This window comes from Panulirus ornatus, chromosome 42 (assembly GCF_036320965.1).
Source record: "Panulirus ornatus isolate Po-2019 chromosome 42, ASM3632096v1, whole genome shotgun sequence".
Taxonomy (NCBI): domain Eukaryota; kingdom Metazoa; phylum Arthropoda; class Malacostraca; order Decapoda; family Palinuridae; genus Panulirus; species Panulirus ornatus.
In genome coordinates, this window is record NC_092265.1 from 6184544 (window position 1) to 6200652 (window position 16109).

General features: G+C 46.3%; 1 protein-coding gene across 5 annotated transcripts in view; it reads right to left on the reverse strand.

Moving 5' to 3' along the window:
* The window catches only part of Git (ARF GTPase-activating protein GIT1), a 626665-nt gene that overhangs the window by 295420 nt on the left and 315136 nt on the right, over nucleotides 1–16109 (reverse strand). For all 5 annotated transcript variants that reach the window (XM_071686451.1, XM_071686450.1, XM_071686447.1 and 2 more), the window contains exon 3: nucleotides 6396–6465. The gene's annotated coding sequence lies outside the window, so the exon portion shown is untranslated. The remainder of the gene's footprint in view (nucleotides 1–6395; nucleotides 6466–16109) is intronic.

Consider the following 16109-nt stretch of genomic DNA (forward strand, 5'->3'; position numbering starts at 1 on the left):
GTAAAACATATTATGCCAAGCTGATCGACAAAATCCACACCTGAAATTTGCAGTAAAAAAGAACACATCATCAAACCAACGTTCTGCCAGGATAAACCATCCATGCAAATGTTCTTGATGGGGGAAAAAAAAAGACTGAATTATACGGACACATTTCTTGCAAAATGCTAATCATTAACGGAGATGAACCACGGGAAAAAGGTTGATTCAATCCGTGCGCAGCACGGGATTGCTTTATTACTCTAGAAGGCCCCCACTCAACGTTCCTCGTAGAGCCTATAATCTAGTGCTAGGCTATGAGGAATATCAACTAACCCTCACGATGAGAAATGACAGGGTCTTGGGGGTCGACTGGGTGCGGTCAGTATGCGACCTTGAGTTATGCCCCAAGTGGTCTCAGCTCAACTGGTTGGAGGCAACGTGTTATCAAAAGTAGTTCACTGCCGGCTACCGATGAGCCATGCAAATCGGGGAGGACGTATCCTGCCCTTAGAGTGACGGCTCTCAATGCAAAAGCTGTTGAGGTGGAGGGGAAGACGAAGATGGTGGTGAGAATACTCCAGTGCACGTAAAGTGTCGTCGATCTGAGGCAGGAGACAGTAGTATCTTTGTGAATCCATACTCTCTCTCTCTCTCTCTCTCTCTCTCTCTCTCTCTCTCTCTCTCTCTCTCTCTCTCTCTCTATCTATCTATCTATCTATCTATCTATCTATCTATCTATCTATCTCTCCACAATGACGCCCTAATGACACTGGACCGTCGATGGATCTAATGCGCCAATACTCGGTGAGTGTAACGAGGACATGGGAGGACAGGACGAGACAATGTGTGGAGGCTGATCATTGTACGCATTCCTCGTTTAGCCGACCACAAACTTCATTGGAAACTGAATTTATCATTCATCATTCTCTCAAACAAAAGAGCATAGCATAGTGTACATATGTATACACCATATTCCACAGACATGTAGATGCAAAATGTAGATACATGATTCTAAAACCCATACTGTCTACATGTGAAGTGTTGAGGTCTCAAACATTCTGACCAGAGAACATTAAATTCGCACTTTTCTTGGAAGCAACGTAATATCATTATCATTATCATTATTATCATTATTATCACGGACGTTGCGTGTATTTACGTCAGTGTGTGTGTGTGTGTGTGTGTGTGTGTGTGTGTGTGTGTGTGTGTGTGTGTGTGTGTGTGTGTGTGTGTGTGTGTGTGTGTGTCATCGTAACTCTACGGAAGTTGAAAACCAGATTCTAAAGGTGGTCCTCAGGGTCTGAGCTCCCTCCCCCCCTTTTGGTGCTCCCGCACCCCCTTCTTCAGGATCCGGCCGGGGCCTCTGTCCTCGTTCGTAGGGCAGATGGGGTTGCGGGTGGCTGAGAGAGGAGGTGGGGGGGCGGGGTCACCAAAACCCTCATACCCCCTAAAGGAACGTGTGTCAAAAAGCACACACATTATACATGGACCGAAGATGAGCCTTACCTCACCCCCGACCTATAGATTATTACATTCATCTTTACAATGAGTGAATAATTCTTCATCGTCATTTTACATCGCGGAAAAGACGTATACACGCATAGATAAAGAGCATACAAGTAAACATACGAAAACACGAACAAATGTATAACTCTACCTACATGAACATAACAATGCATAAAAGACGGCGTTCGTCCGTTATTTAAAGAGTGTATAACGCAAGACTGTTTCCGTAAGGGCCCAGTGGTCTGTTGGTGTCCTGTGTGCCTGTGTGGAGTAGGTATCTCTACCTACGGGCGAGGCCCATCCCAAAGCCATAAACTGTAAACTACTTACAGCAGTACAATGACAGATGGGGCAAAATTACCCCTAAATTACCGATGGTATTTCGTTTGTATATGACTTACTATCTTCAGGGTCAAAAACCATTCGGGTAACATGTGACCCTCAACCAGTATGGAATGGATGAGGGGTATTATCTACCATGTCCTCATTGTGAGGGGATGGGGGTATTACGATGCTCTTATAGTGATGAGGGAGGTATTACCAGCCACTGTCTCCCTCCCACTAGCTTCGCCCAACTAACCATCTCTATGTCTCTCATTTCGATCCGGTCTCTTCTAACCTTTCTACACCCTTCTATCCCTATCCTTCCCACTCTCTCCATCCCTTTCACCACCCATTTTCTGCCAAGTTCCTATCCCACTTCCTCTACATTTCTCTCTCTCTAAAACTCTGCGCCAGTTGGCCATTCCACAGTCTATCCCCATCTCCTCCCTCTCTCCCACTCTTTCTTTCTCTCCCTCTTTCTCTCTAGTCCTTCCCATTCCTTATTCCTCTATCCTCTCTCAACCTCTTCCTCTATCTTACGTCCAACTACCCTTCCTTCCGTTAACCCTTCCCACCTTTCCCCTCCTCACTAACCTTCCCCTCTCCATCCCTATCCATCTCTCCCTCCCTCACTATCCTTTCTTCAACTAACCTCTTCTACCCTTGTGTACACACTGCCCCATCGCAGTAAAGATCACCGCCAGACTCACGGTGCCCTTAGGAAAAAAAATAATTACATATCGTCGTAATTATATGATGTATTACCAAGGGCGAGGCCCCTCAGTGCCCCCTGGGAGTTAAGTGCTAAGGGTTAAAGGGGGCGTGAGGTTAAAAGGGGGAAAACTAAAGGGGCGATACCAGTGAGTGTGGGAGAGGGAGGAGGAGTGGAGGCGGCGGGTCTGGGAAAGGAGCGGTGACTTAATTAAGATCAGCACAAAAACGTTCGCTGGATGTACGAAAAAAAAAAGATAGAAAAAATTGTAATATTCTCTGTAATGGGAACCCTTAGGGTAGCAAGGGTTGAGGGTGGGTGGCGGTCAAGTGTCCTTTTGATGCAAAACATAGAGTTTGGGGAGATGGTTCACCTCTCTCTCTCTCTCTCTCTCTCTCTCTCTCTCTCTCTCTCTCTCTCTCTCTCTCTCTCTCTCTGACTCACCCGGCATCCATCACACCCGAGCGAGCGCTCCTCTCGTACCGCAATGTGCCTAGAGTTATGACCCGTACTCAGCAGCCATCAGTCGTGGATTTATCACAGCCAGATTATACGCAAGCCGGACTTGACGGCATCGTTCAGGCAGGCGCATGGGTGAGGAGGAGGGGCGGCGGCCATGGGGTTATGAGGTGGGGAGGGAGAGCCTCGGCGGAGGTGGTGTTGGCTGTTCTGGCACCCTACACTTCTCTGCAGGGAAGGGTAGTGTAAGGACCTGGCACTGTCACCCACCTGCCTATACCCCACTTCCTCAATTCCTCTCTCTCTCTCTCTCTCTCTCTCTCTCTCTCTCTCTCTCTCTCTCTCTCTCTCTCTCTCTCTCTCTCTCCTGCCCTCAGCGCTTGCTCCCACCCACCCCACACACACCCGATTATCCCCGGAGGGAGGGACTGTTAATGATGTCTAATTACCAAGCTGAGGTGACTGCTCCACCAACAACTCACACTTAACTACGTCACGCTCGTTACGATTGTTCTCCCACCCCCACCCAACCCTACCATCACCCGAGCCCAGACAGATCCACCTACAGTCCTTTTTTCGCTAATTCCTTGTGAAGGAGCCTCTCGTCAATGACCTTATACCTACAGGGAGTCAAATCTGCTTCCAGTACGTTATTACCACATATGATTAACGACGTCAATTATTCCATACGTCAATTACCTTTTAAGTAGCATTAATACCGTGGGAAACGCTGGGTATCGTACAAAGGGACTGAGGGAGAGAGAGAGAAAGAGCCACTTCCCCCCTCCACACACACACACACACACACACACACACACACACACATAAAAAAACACATCCATAACTCGTGTTGGTAATATCCTGTACGCTGGGCTGGTCGCTCCCAAAAGCACATTAGGGCTCGGGCGAGACCCACATCAACAAATTCATTAGGCGAGAGGTATAATAAATACATTAAGGCATGGCCGGAGCGTGAGAGCTTAGCGGCTGTAATTAGCGGGTGGTGGGCGAGTCTGACAGCCCGCGCGACAGGTATGACCAAGACAGGTGCGAAAGAAAACAAGGCTTTTGGGGGTGGGGTATACCGCACTGTCCTCGCAGAAGACAGGAAGCAGGTACTCGCCCATCACCGCTCCTTTGTTACCGTCTCCGCATTAATTAATCACGTAGGATTTCCACGATGATTCCCCGGACAGCGACAGGTAATTTCCTTTGGCATCCCACGCAGTGTCTAATTCCCGAGCTGATCAGCGTGGTCTGGTCTGGATTATTACGAGCTACAGCGGTCTGCTCTCCGTCAGGAGGTTAGGGGAGTGGTGATCCTCGGAGGGAGGCCGTACGAAACCTCGGAGCGCGACGGTAAGACCCTTTGGGATGGATGTATACGACGCCGTGTGGCATTTTCACGGGTCAGGTTAAAGGCCAGGCGATCATTTCCCCCCCCCCCCCCCCCCAAGTCTCTCACCGTCGTGCTTAAAGAACCGTACGTGGCTTCTCAAGGCCCACGAGGCCGTGCTCAAGGGTTATGTATGTGTGCCTTCCCTACGCAAGGCCCACACACCATCGTACACAAAAGGCTTGTACCTTCTTACTCAAGGCCCATACTCAAGGGCATCGTCGCCATGCTCAAAGGGGCAGTGTGAGGAGGACAATACGGCACACTGTCACGCATCACAAGGGATTCACACTACAACGAAACTCACGTCGAGCAAGAGGACACTCACTCACTGCATGATTGGTGTGTACCCGTTACATTAAGACGTAACCATGCTTCCCCTCTCGCACCCTACAGGTGTTACGGGGGTGTCATCAGTGTGACGGCCATTATCAGCCTGTGACGGTAGGGTAATAATGGTTTCCTGTGTGTGTGTGTGTGTGTGTGTGTGTGTGTGTGTGTGTGTGTGTTATGAAGAAGACAAAGAGGACAAAGCCACATCAATTTTACCTTAGCATGGCCTGAGGTAAGTTCAAAATACACCAAGCTTGAGGATACCCTACAAATTATAAGAAAAACTGGGAAGCACATGGTACACTAACAGCCTCACACCCCCTCTATACCCGGCCAGATGAAGCACCGTGAGGCCACCGATAGTGTCAAGATAACAAGCAGATCAGCAGAGTTGACCTTTGACCTCATAATCGTAAGAGATCCCCCCCTCAAGCCAAGACAATACACGCACCCAGTACAATTAAGTTCCTGACCTCCTCCACGCCTTCCGGGAGCCACAGACACGACAGATGTCTTCGTTTCGCTTCAGCAGTGTGTTGTTATGATTTTGCTTCCAGTGGATAATCCAAAAAGAATTCCCAAAATGAAGTGAAAAGTAAACGGTTGGATGAAAACACACACACACACACACACACACACACACACACACAAACCTAAGCCACATATCAATACATCATTATCACCCCCCTCATTAGGGTGGGGAAGGTGATTAATTACTTTCAAGATACCCGAGTAAGCCTTACTGTTTAGATCACAAACTGTTATCGCTGGCTAAGGGGTGAAAAAAAAAAAAAAAAATATATATATATATATATATATATATATATATATATATATATATATATATATATATAATCTTAAGATACACGATTACATCTTTCAAGAAAATACATCTGAAAATGTTCCTTACCTGAGCTGTATATGGGGAGCGCTGGCGATATTGATAAGGTTAACATCTTAGAGAAGACGATATTGTACATGTACAGTTTAAAAGTGTATGAAACTGAAGCATTAATCCAACAGGAAAACGTCCCATACATATTCAAACGAAAATTGGTCTTACCATTCGCCTATCAACACCGAAGAGTGTGTATGAAAGTGAAGCATTAATTCAACACGAAAACATCCCAAACAGATTCAAACTTAAATTTGCATATCAGCAACGAAGATCTTTTCACTGTTCTTTTTTTTATATACTATGCAAATCATATATATTTATTTTGGCTTTGGAGATCAAATTCCTTTGTTGTATCTGTTTAGACGTGCTCTGTACGACATCAACAAACACAGGTTTAGGACAAATTTCTATTTGAATGTAAATAATATACATTTATCTAACTCAGATAGTAAGTGTATAGAGAGGCTAACTTTTTTTTTTTCTTATAGGAATACATTCTAGCAATTAATGGCACAAGGGAATGACGACATGCACAAATGGCAAAGCCAATATGGCACCTCGTCGTAGATATGTTAATTTCGACACTTTTTTTTTTTCTTTTCCTTCAACAGAGCAACAAACAATAGAACAATCATTGACACTGACACAAAACTGGCGAATTTCGGTCATTTGAAACACTTCTGTATGTTCCTGTGTGGATATAATGCTTCAGTAACACAATCCGGTAACCAATGAACACATCTACGTACACATAGGAAAGATCTGTTTACTTATAAGGTACTCACAGAACTCCATCTCACGGATCATCAGCGAACTCGTCCAGTTTCGTAATTCTGCACACGCCATCACTGAAAACTGAAAACATTCACAATTACAATAAAATAAAATAACATTACAAATTATCTTAAAAATGGGTACATCAGATTTTTGATAGAGTGCTGAATCTTTTTTTTACACAGGAAAAAGCCTACACCACACAGAGTCGAAACGAAACCTGTCCATAAGACTGTGTGGCAAGAATCAACGCAGCCAGAAGCAGATGTGGAACACTGGAGCAAGATATGATGACTTGTATGTAAACTGGTGGGTTAACTCTCGCCTCACAAGCGGTTTACTCACACAACCGGACGTCTGTTCCATATCAGTTGATATTTGTAGTTGAAAAAAGAAAAAAAATGATAATACATAAAACGTTTTACTAAGCTTGGCACAGGGAGAAACTGTTGGCCTTTAGAAAGAAAAAAAAAAAATGCATAAAAGCGCAGCTGTCGGCGGTCGCCAATGGGTCTGCTGCCGGTCACATGCTGGAACATGTCGTACGGCAGTGTCTGTGAGTGTGTGTGTGTGTGTGTGTGTGTGTGTGTGTGTGTGTGAACCTTTGCACTAAGAGAGCCTGAGCCTCTACAGGAATCTGAACGACTGGGAACTCATTCACGACACATTCCAGCTCAGCTTACTGCACTACATTTATGAATATCCTTCGCTGATGCATAGAGAGGAACCTGTCACAATTACGCAATCATGTTATACAGAAATGGTTCATCTTTGTAAGTGTAACAACCGTAAAACAACAAATTTCTGAATCACAAGAACATATTCTGATTACAAAATAGTTACCATCTTATTTTTTTTCTTTTCTTGTACAAATTCGTCTATATTTGAAAAGATGCGTCAGAAAGCCTGCACGGCCAGCCTCCCCCCCCCCCAAAAAAAAAAAACAAGATTACGGGTCAGAGACGCGTAGACACAACACACTAGTGAGGATACATCTATGTGTCATCTCCACCTCTCGCTCTTCTCAAACTGAATGTCAAACATGTCTCACTTACCACTGGGAATAAACGTGGGCTACTACTACTACTACTACTACTACCACTACTACTACTACTACTACTACTACTACTACTACTGCTGCTGCTGTTGCTGCTACTACTGCAGTCCCTCCAGTTCGTCATTGTTACCTTCCGCTCCCCAGGTTGTTCTTAATGGATGCTGATGTTGTTGCCCTGAAGCCCTCCTTCCTCCTACTACGGCGGCACATTTGCTTTATTACACTCTCGCTTCCTCCATCCCTCCCTCCCTCCTGTAGGCGGCAGAACCTACCCTTCCCCAGCCCGCGGTTAACATCGCCCAACATGCATCCATACCATTACCTGGTTCTCAATACTGGGGCCACAGGCAACGTCTCTTCTGCAGACCATTCTTGATCAACAGGAGTTAAAAGGGCGGCACATTTGCCTTATTACACGCTCGCTCGCTCCCTCCCTCCCTCCTGCAGGCAGCAGAACCTACCCCTCCCAAGCCCGAGGTTGACATCGCCCAGCACGCATCCATACCATTACCTGGTTCTCGATACTGGGGCCACAGGCAAACGTCTTCTGCGGACCATTCTTGATAAACAGGAGTTAAAAGGGCGGTCTGGCATTTCTTGGGTACCAGAAGTTATCACGGTAATGACACGTTCTCATGGAGAGGGTGAAGGAGAGGGGGAGGGGAAAAAAGATATACATTTCCTGGATTGTGGAGCTTATTACGTGGATGTTGGTTATACAGGGAGGCAGGCACACGAGCACAAATACCTCCGGTGTAATTTCCTTGCACACGGGTCGGCGGCGAAGGTGCGCATTACCGCCGCGATTGCGCCGGGTTTATTTGCACAGGGCCCGCATTACATGACTTGGCCTCGGGAATATGTAATTTACAGGAACCAGTTCAGGAGAGGTGTGTGTGTGTGTGCGTTCCCACAAGTCTGCCCTTCCCAACACCAAAAGATGGGAAGAAAGAAAATGATGGTGACGACCCAGAGGATAACCCACAACCCCCTTTTTCTATTTGAAAAGCAATCAACCCGTGTCCAACTGGCGCAAGCGGCGGCGGCGGCGGCTCCCCGTAATACTCTGTGTGTCCAACTGGCGCAAGCGGCGGCGGCGGCTCCCCGTAATACTCTGTGTGTCCGACTGCCGCAAGCGGCGGCGGCGGCTTCCCCTTGTCATCCTCTACCCATCATATCCTACGAAGTTTGTGTCACCGCTCAAAAATATATTTCACTGACCTCCAAGCGCGATGTGTGATCGTTATCCCACAACGTCATTGTTCCACCCGCTGTGTCTTTCACCGCATCATCACTACCCCGGTCGCGCGGGCGTCAGGAAAACAGTGTCTGTCCGTCCGTCGGTCTGTGGCGTCCGAGAATATAAAAGTCAAAGAGAAAAGTCTTTCTCGACTCTGTGGTAGGACCCGCGAGCGACCTTGCCTACACGTGAGTCGTAATAATAAAAATGATAAGGAATAATAATACCAATAATAATAATGATAATAATAATAATGATAATAATAATAATAATGAAAATAATAATAATGATAATGATGATAACAACAAATTATAAAGATAATAATAATAATAATAATAATAATAATAATAATAATAATGATAATGATAATAATGATAGTAATAATGATAATAATGATAACGATAATAATAATAATAATAATCATGATAAGGATAATAACAATGATAATGATAATGATAATAATGATGATAATGATAATAATAATGACAATAATAATAATGATAATAATAAGTAATAATGTGACTCTATTATTCCTTTTCCTACGGCGAATAAACATCGATTTCTTACAAATCCCTTACGTATTAAAATCAACTTCCATCTCTATCTCACACAAAGACTCAATTCCTATTATTCTCTCCATGTCCTCTTGAAATAAAAGAGTCTCTGTGACTATTATTTCCCCCCCTAACGTGTTACACACGCGTCTCTGACACTCACCTTCCCCGCGACACGTAACACACGTGTATGTGACAATCATTTCAATATCTTTCATAGATGATGTCTAACTATTACTTGCTCAATAACGTTACATATCTTATTTTCTACGATCGAATGTTATCATTACTTTCCTTTCTATAAAATCTTGGATAATTAATTCCCTTTTTAGAAGCAATTGACCCCATGGCCAAGAGAAGACTTTGAACCCAGTCAAAATTACCCTTTTTTTTTCTTTCCTTTTTTTTTCTTTTTTACCCGCACGTCAGTGTCTCGCCAGCCGCGACAGAAAACGGGCTGTTGAGTTCGGCAAAGAAAAAAAGTACACCAGCCTTTACTTACCCCCATTTTCTTTGTTTGGTTAATGATCCAATCCACAAGATGTGGGGGGGGTGTCTCCAGTAAAGGTTACCTCGTCATTATCGATCACTTAAGCACGGTACGGTACGGGACGGGACGATTCTCTAAGGCCGAGATGGGGGTAATTGGTGATGATGACCTGGTCCTTGACCTGAGGTCAGGCCAACGTATTCAAAGGTCGTATCGCTGTGCTCGAGGATCGTACCGCCGTATTACTAGGGTCGTACCGCCGTTATACTAGGATCGTACCGCCATCATACTAGGATCGTACCGCCGTAATGCTAGGATCGTACCGCCGTATTACTAGGATCGTAACGCAGTAATGCTTGGCTCGTACCGCCGTAATGCTAGGATCGTACCGCCGTAATGCTAGGATCGTACCGCCGTATTACTAGGATCGTAACGCAGTAATGCTAGGCTCGTACCGCCGTAATGCTAGGATCGTACCGCCGTATTACTAGGATCGTAACGCAGTAATGCTAGGATCGTACCGCCGTAATGCTAGGATCGTACCGCCGTCATACTAGGACCGTACCGCCGTAATGCTAAGATCGTACCGCCGTAATGCTAGGATCGTACCGCCGTATTACTAGGATCATACCGCCGTAATGCTAGGATCGTACCGTTGTGCTCGACAGGTTAAGAGTTCTAAAGCATCGGGGTAACACGTCCTTCATCTCGGCTCTACAAATGCCATCTTGAAGTCGAGCAATACATTGATGTAGTTTGAAATATAAACAGTATCTCTTTTCCACAGAGCCTCACTTACTGATTTAGAGAGTTTTAAAAGAAGTGAACTCCCTTAATGTTCTTTGTTTTTGGAGTAATCAAATGGGCTTCTTTCCTTAATGGGCGATATATGTATTCCCATCTTAAAGATCATCCATTTAGCTGTCTGTCATCATCATCATCATTAATCCCAGTAGCATGGGGTATACCAAGCAGATACAGGTGTGATGTACCTATTGTGGGAGATAATTCTGGAGAAGTGAGGTAAGAACGTAACTCCTGCAGGTTGGGCAACAGCAGAGAGGACCAAATATCCCTAAGGGTATAAACTAAGTTTCCCGCTATGTATATATTTGGTAATGATCTCAATTTACAGTAATATAACTAACATACTTGAAATAACTTTTGAAAAAGTAAGTACCCAACTGTCCCAAAAGCTTAAGATATACAGACGACTTACTGCTTGGTTACTTACGCTGATGAAATGTATAAAAACAAAAGCTGAAAAAAAATGTATTTGTCATGTTTACAGTAATCAAGACAAACAAAACAAGTCCCTTGATGAACCGGAAGAATAACGATAAGGAAATACAAACCATCTCTGTACACGACTTGATTTTCGTAATTAGTTTTTTCTTCGGAAACGATTATGATATTTTTTTTTCCTCTTCCTCTTCGAGGCAAATTATATCCTCTGGTGGCCATGATGCGCGCGTCCTCCCGGCAAGCATCTGCGATGGGGACGCCACTGCTTCCCCCCCCCCCCCCCCCTCCCCTTCAAAGCACCAGGACCTGTGAGGTGAACCAAGGACGACGAGGAGAAGGACGACATCAGCCCTGGCCCTGAACGAGGTCGCGTACCACGAGCGTACTCGGCAGTTCCACGAAGGCCTTGGCTGTCATAATGAGCCGTCGTCATCTTCAACCACAGGAAGCCAAGACCATCAAGGCGGTGACCCTTTGTTCGCTCTCGAGGACCCGGGCGTCGTCGCGTCGCTGGACGGTGTGGTGGAGGTGGTGGTAACGGCGGACAGTCAGTGTGTGAGGGGGACGCATAGCGGGGATGATGATGGTGAGGTGGGGGGAGGGGAGGGTCAAGGTTGGGTGGCGCGTCGCTCGAGGTGTTACCGCTAATGAGGGCGGCTTGATCCCCTGTCGCCACCCTTGTCGCGGACCCAACGTCTTCACGTGCTGGAGCTGCGAGGTTGGAGAGAGAGAGAGAGAGAGAGAGAGAGAGAGAGAGAGAGAGAGAGAGAGAGAGAGAGAGAGAGAGAGAGAGAGAGAATCATCATCAGGATGCACTTTGGAAGATCTTGCTCCAGCCATCCACCGACTGAAAGATGTGACTTGTCAGGCATCTCTCCAACTGACGTGGTCATCGTTGCTCCATACAGCCGCAGTGTGCCCAGCTAGACCTGACGGAGCTGCTCACAGGCAGCAAGGGTCGTGTCCACCACAACCATAAACACCAGCCACCCAAGGGGTTGTGTCTACCACAACCACCACTACCACCGAAGGGTATGCCCGTAACCACAACCGCTATGGGCGGCGGCCATTACCACCCCTGAAGTTCGTGTCCGCCGCCGCCACCACCAGCAAGGGGTCGTGTCCATCACCACCACCACCGCCAGGAGTCGTGTCCCCACACCGTGGGTCGTAACTCAGGCTCGTGACCACCATCTGGCGGCCACTCAGACGGCCCACTGTAATCTCCTTCCTCACACACGCACACGTCGTGGCCCTCCGCTGACTCTGTCGTGATCCAGGCAGCTGTTAGTGACTCCCGGCTGACCTAGGCAACTGGTGGTGGCTCCTGGGCGACCCAGGGCCCGACTGTCAGTAGCTTCTGGGTGTGACCTAGGCAACGGCTACGGGTTCTTGGGTTACCCAGACAGCGACTGGTAGCTCCCTGGGTTGGAGAAGCATTTGGTATTGGCTCGAAGATGAGTTCCTCCTTTTTTCTGCCGGGTCCCCAGGATAAATTCGTCTTCTGTTGGGTGTCTGATGTCTTGAGAAGCTGCATCGGGGGGGGGGGGGGGGGGGAATTTATGAGTGACCTAGCAGTCCTTGACCCCTGTGACCTGAGCGACTAATCCAGACTCCTAGATGACCTAGAGTGTTAAGAGTGACCACAAACCCTTACCAAATGTTAACGACCCCTGTGGCAACCTTGAAAATTGCTCTTCAAAGGGCGTGGATACCCGTCAGTGACCTACGTAGCTGCCTAATGATGTCTGACGACTTGAATGGGTGACTTAATCTCTCATTTTTGGCGCAGGAACAACATATCCATGGCGAACTCCCACCCATCCTGTGAGCAATTACGTAAAAGACTACGTAGTACACAAAAGGTCCAGGGATTGGGCCTCGATGACGGAGTGTCATTTGACGTTGCAAAGTGAATGTACTTCTATACTCAGGAGGTGGTGGTTGGTGGTGGTTGGCGGGGCCTATGGAGAGGGGAAGGGACCTGGATTTCTCACCATAAGTGTCTCCTAGATGACCTGGGCATTGGAGGACAGGGGACCTGGGTTGGTTTATGTGTCCTCTGGATGACCTTGGCAGCTGCCAGCGGGTCGCTAAGGAGGGTTGAGTCAACCTCACCTACTACCAACCAGTCTCGGGGTGCTGAGGTCGACTTGAGCCCAACTCTCAAATCTTTCGTCTTACAAGCGTCGCTCCTGTCGAGAGGACCACGACGAACGACGGCGATGGTCGTGGTCGTGGTCACGACGACCTGTCGTGGCCCAGATGTTGGTTCTGGTGGTGTGGGGCTCTGTTGTCTCTTGGGTCAACACGGCCAGCGACAACCTGTTGACCTGCGCCACATGTCTTTGTTGGCTCAGCGCCAACAAACAACATTTACCGAGGGAAATCAACGCCCGAATTTAAAGGTTCGCCACATAAGGCTTTGTTGACTCTCGAGCAAGATGTGGAAATAATTTCTATTCTAAAGGAAATCTCGGGAAACTTTTTGTGTACGTTCGTGTGTGTATATATATATATATATATATATATATATATATATATATATATATATATATATATATATATATATATATATATACCACTATCGTCCTCACTATTGCGATTGATTGTTACGATAACGTATGAATTTGTAACCATCAACAACACTAACAGCACCGCTATCAGAGACCCCTAGCGGCTTCACCAGCTACTACAACCATCACTATAACACCATAAACTACAATGTCACCAAGGCCACAGTCACACCCGTCACCACACAACGCACTGTAACACCATAATATATCATCGGTAACACACACGTCTCTCTCTCGTCCAGTTCTTTGGTGGAAATTTCCTTTTTTTTTATACACGTTCGCCATTTCCCGCGTGAGCGAGGTAGCGTTAAGAACAGACGACTGAGCTTTTAGAGGAAAAATTCCTCACTTGGCTCTTTGCTCTATATTCCTTCTTTTGGAAAGTAGAACAGGAAGGGAAGATTTCCAGCCACCCGCTCCACGCCCTTCTTAGTCGCCTTCTACGACACGCAGGCAATAGAAAATATAATCTATTAAAGATACTGATGGAAGAGTACACGAGCCCATTTTCTTTTTTCCTAGGTTTTATGAATTCCCAGACAGATAGAGATCTGCACGACTTGGTCTGGACAGTGACCCCCTCTCCCCTCAGTCATACTGGAATACTGACATTTCTACAGGTCTAAAATTCATTTCTGAAATGCTCACCCGAAAAGAATGGAATGCGCATTTCTTTTCTTTTCTGAATCAGGATTTTTGATGAAAAATCTCCTGTTTGGATGGAAGTGAAGTGGTAGTTGCATGCAGTGGTCATTCAGACATTCAAACACGAGAGAAATGATAGAGGAAGTGTCGAAGAGATGCGAACACAGGACAGGGCTGTGATTGGACGGGCAAGATGGGGTGGGTAGACAGTGAGGGGAGAGAGGAGAGGAAGGGTTGAAGAGAAGCTAGCACAAGATAGGGCTGTGATTGGACAGGCAAGACAGGCTGGGTAGACAGTAAGGGGAGGGAGGATATTCTGCAGTGACGGATAGATAGCACTGAGCGCCATGCTTAATGCACGATCTATCTGTGTTCTGTCTCATACTACGCTGTGACTTTGCCCTCTGGCCCCACTGACCTTAAATTCAACAAGTACCTATCTTGTCCTTACGAAAACACTGAATACTACGCAGTGACTTTGACCTCTGACCCCACTGACTTTAAAATCAACAAGTACCTTTCTTGTCCTTACGAAAACACTGAATACTACGCAGTGACTTTGACCTCTGACCCCACTGACTTTAAAATCAACAAGTACCTTTCTTGTCCTTAAGAAAACACTCAAAAGCTACGCATTGATGAAATTCGTCCTGCAGAACGTATTGGAAAGACAGGAAATCTAAACCAACCCTACAAAAAAGCGCGGGATATTGATTTTGACCTCTTGATCCGAAAAGCGATACCCGTTCTCCGTTTTCCTCTGAAATATCGTCATCCCAAATTGTCATGAAAATGGGTTTTGCAGTTGTCTTGAGGACGCTGCAATGTGGATGGATAGTCGGCCATCAAAAGATGGTGGCAGAGGTGGTGGCAGAAGCGTTGGTAAAAGTGGTGATACGAGGTGTCAGAGTGTGGTGAAGGAGGTGGCAAGGTAGGTGGAAGTGGTAGAGGCAAAGAGGTTGGCAGCTGCGGCAGGAGTGTTGGCAGGGGTTGTGACAGAGAGGGTGGCAGAGGTGGTGGGAAAAGGGGGGGTAACGATGGTGGTGGAAAGAAGGTTGGCATAAGTGGTTGCCTGCAGCGGTGGTAGAAAAAAAAAGGTGTGGCAGACGAGGTGCTAGAGGTGGTAATAATATCTATGGTGGCAAAGGTGTGGTAGAGAATGACAGCGTTACGCTTAATAAAGAAAATACGAAAACCTACTGGAATCTCTTTTTTTCCGATTCCAGCCAGTGGTATGGCATGATCTTGGCCTCTTGACCTTAGAATCAACAGGGGTCCTGTCTTACCGCCATGAGAATGCATGTGGTAAATCTCTAATGAGATTCCACCCACAGAAATGAAATTGTAGGAACATAATAACTCACAATTTCAGAGTCGAATAGAACTTCAAAACGAAGGGAGACTTTCCTGGCTCCCAAAGACCAAAAAAAGAAAAGAGAATAAAAAAGTAGCGAAGTCTGATTGGAATCCATCTAGTAAAGATGTGGTTATTGTGATCGAAACGAAATCATCTACAGACCTGACAGTGACCTTGACCTTTGACCTCCAGATCATATACAAGGACCTTCCTTGTCCTCTGGCAAACACACATGGTAAGTGTGAGTGGAAACCACTTCGCTGAATCACTGCCTGAAGCCGATATCAACTCCATAATCAACTGAAAACGCAGTAGTGACCATGACCCATGACTTTCAACCCCAATTCTTTGTTTGTTTTTTCAAAATATCTTCATCCCAAATCTGAGCAAAGTTACAATCCTAAGTTTCGTGGTTATCCTGCTGAGGCTACACTGTGGACGGACACGAGGACGAAGACACAAATCCTACCCTTTAGTGAACTTTAAACCTTCGTTTTGCGAGGCACTGAATAGAAGAGAGGGATATGTCCGGCTGACTAGCACAAGACTGGAGCAATCACG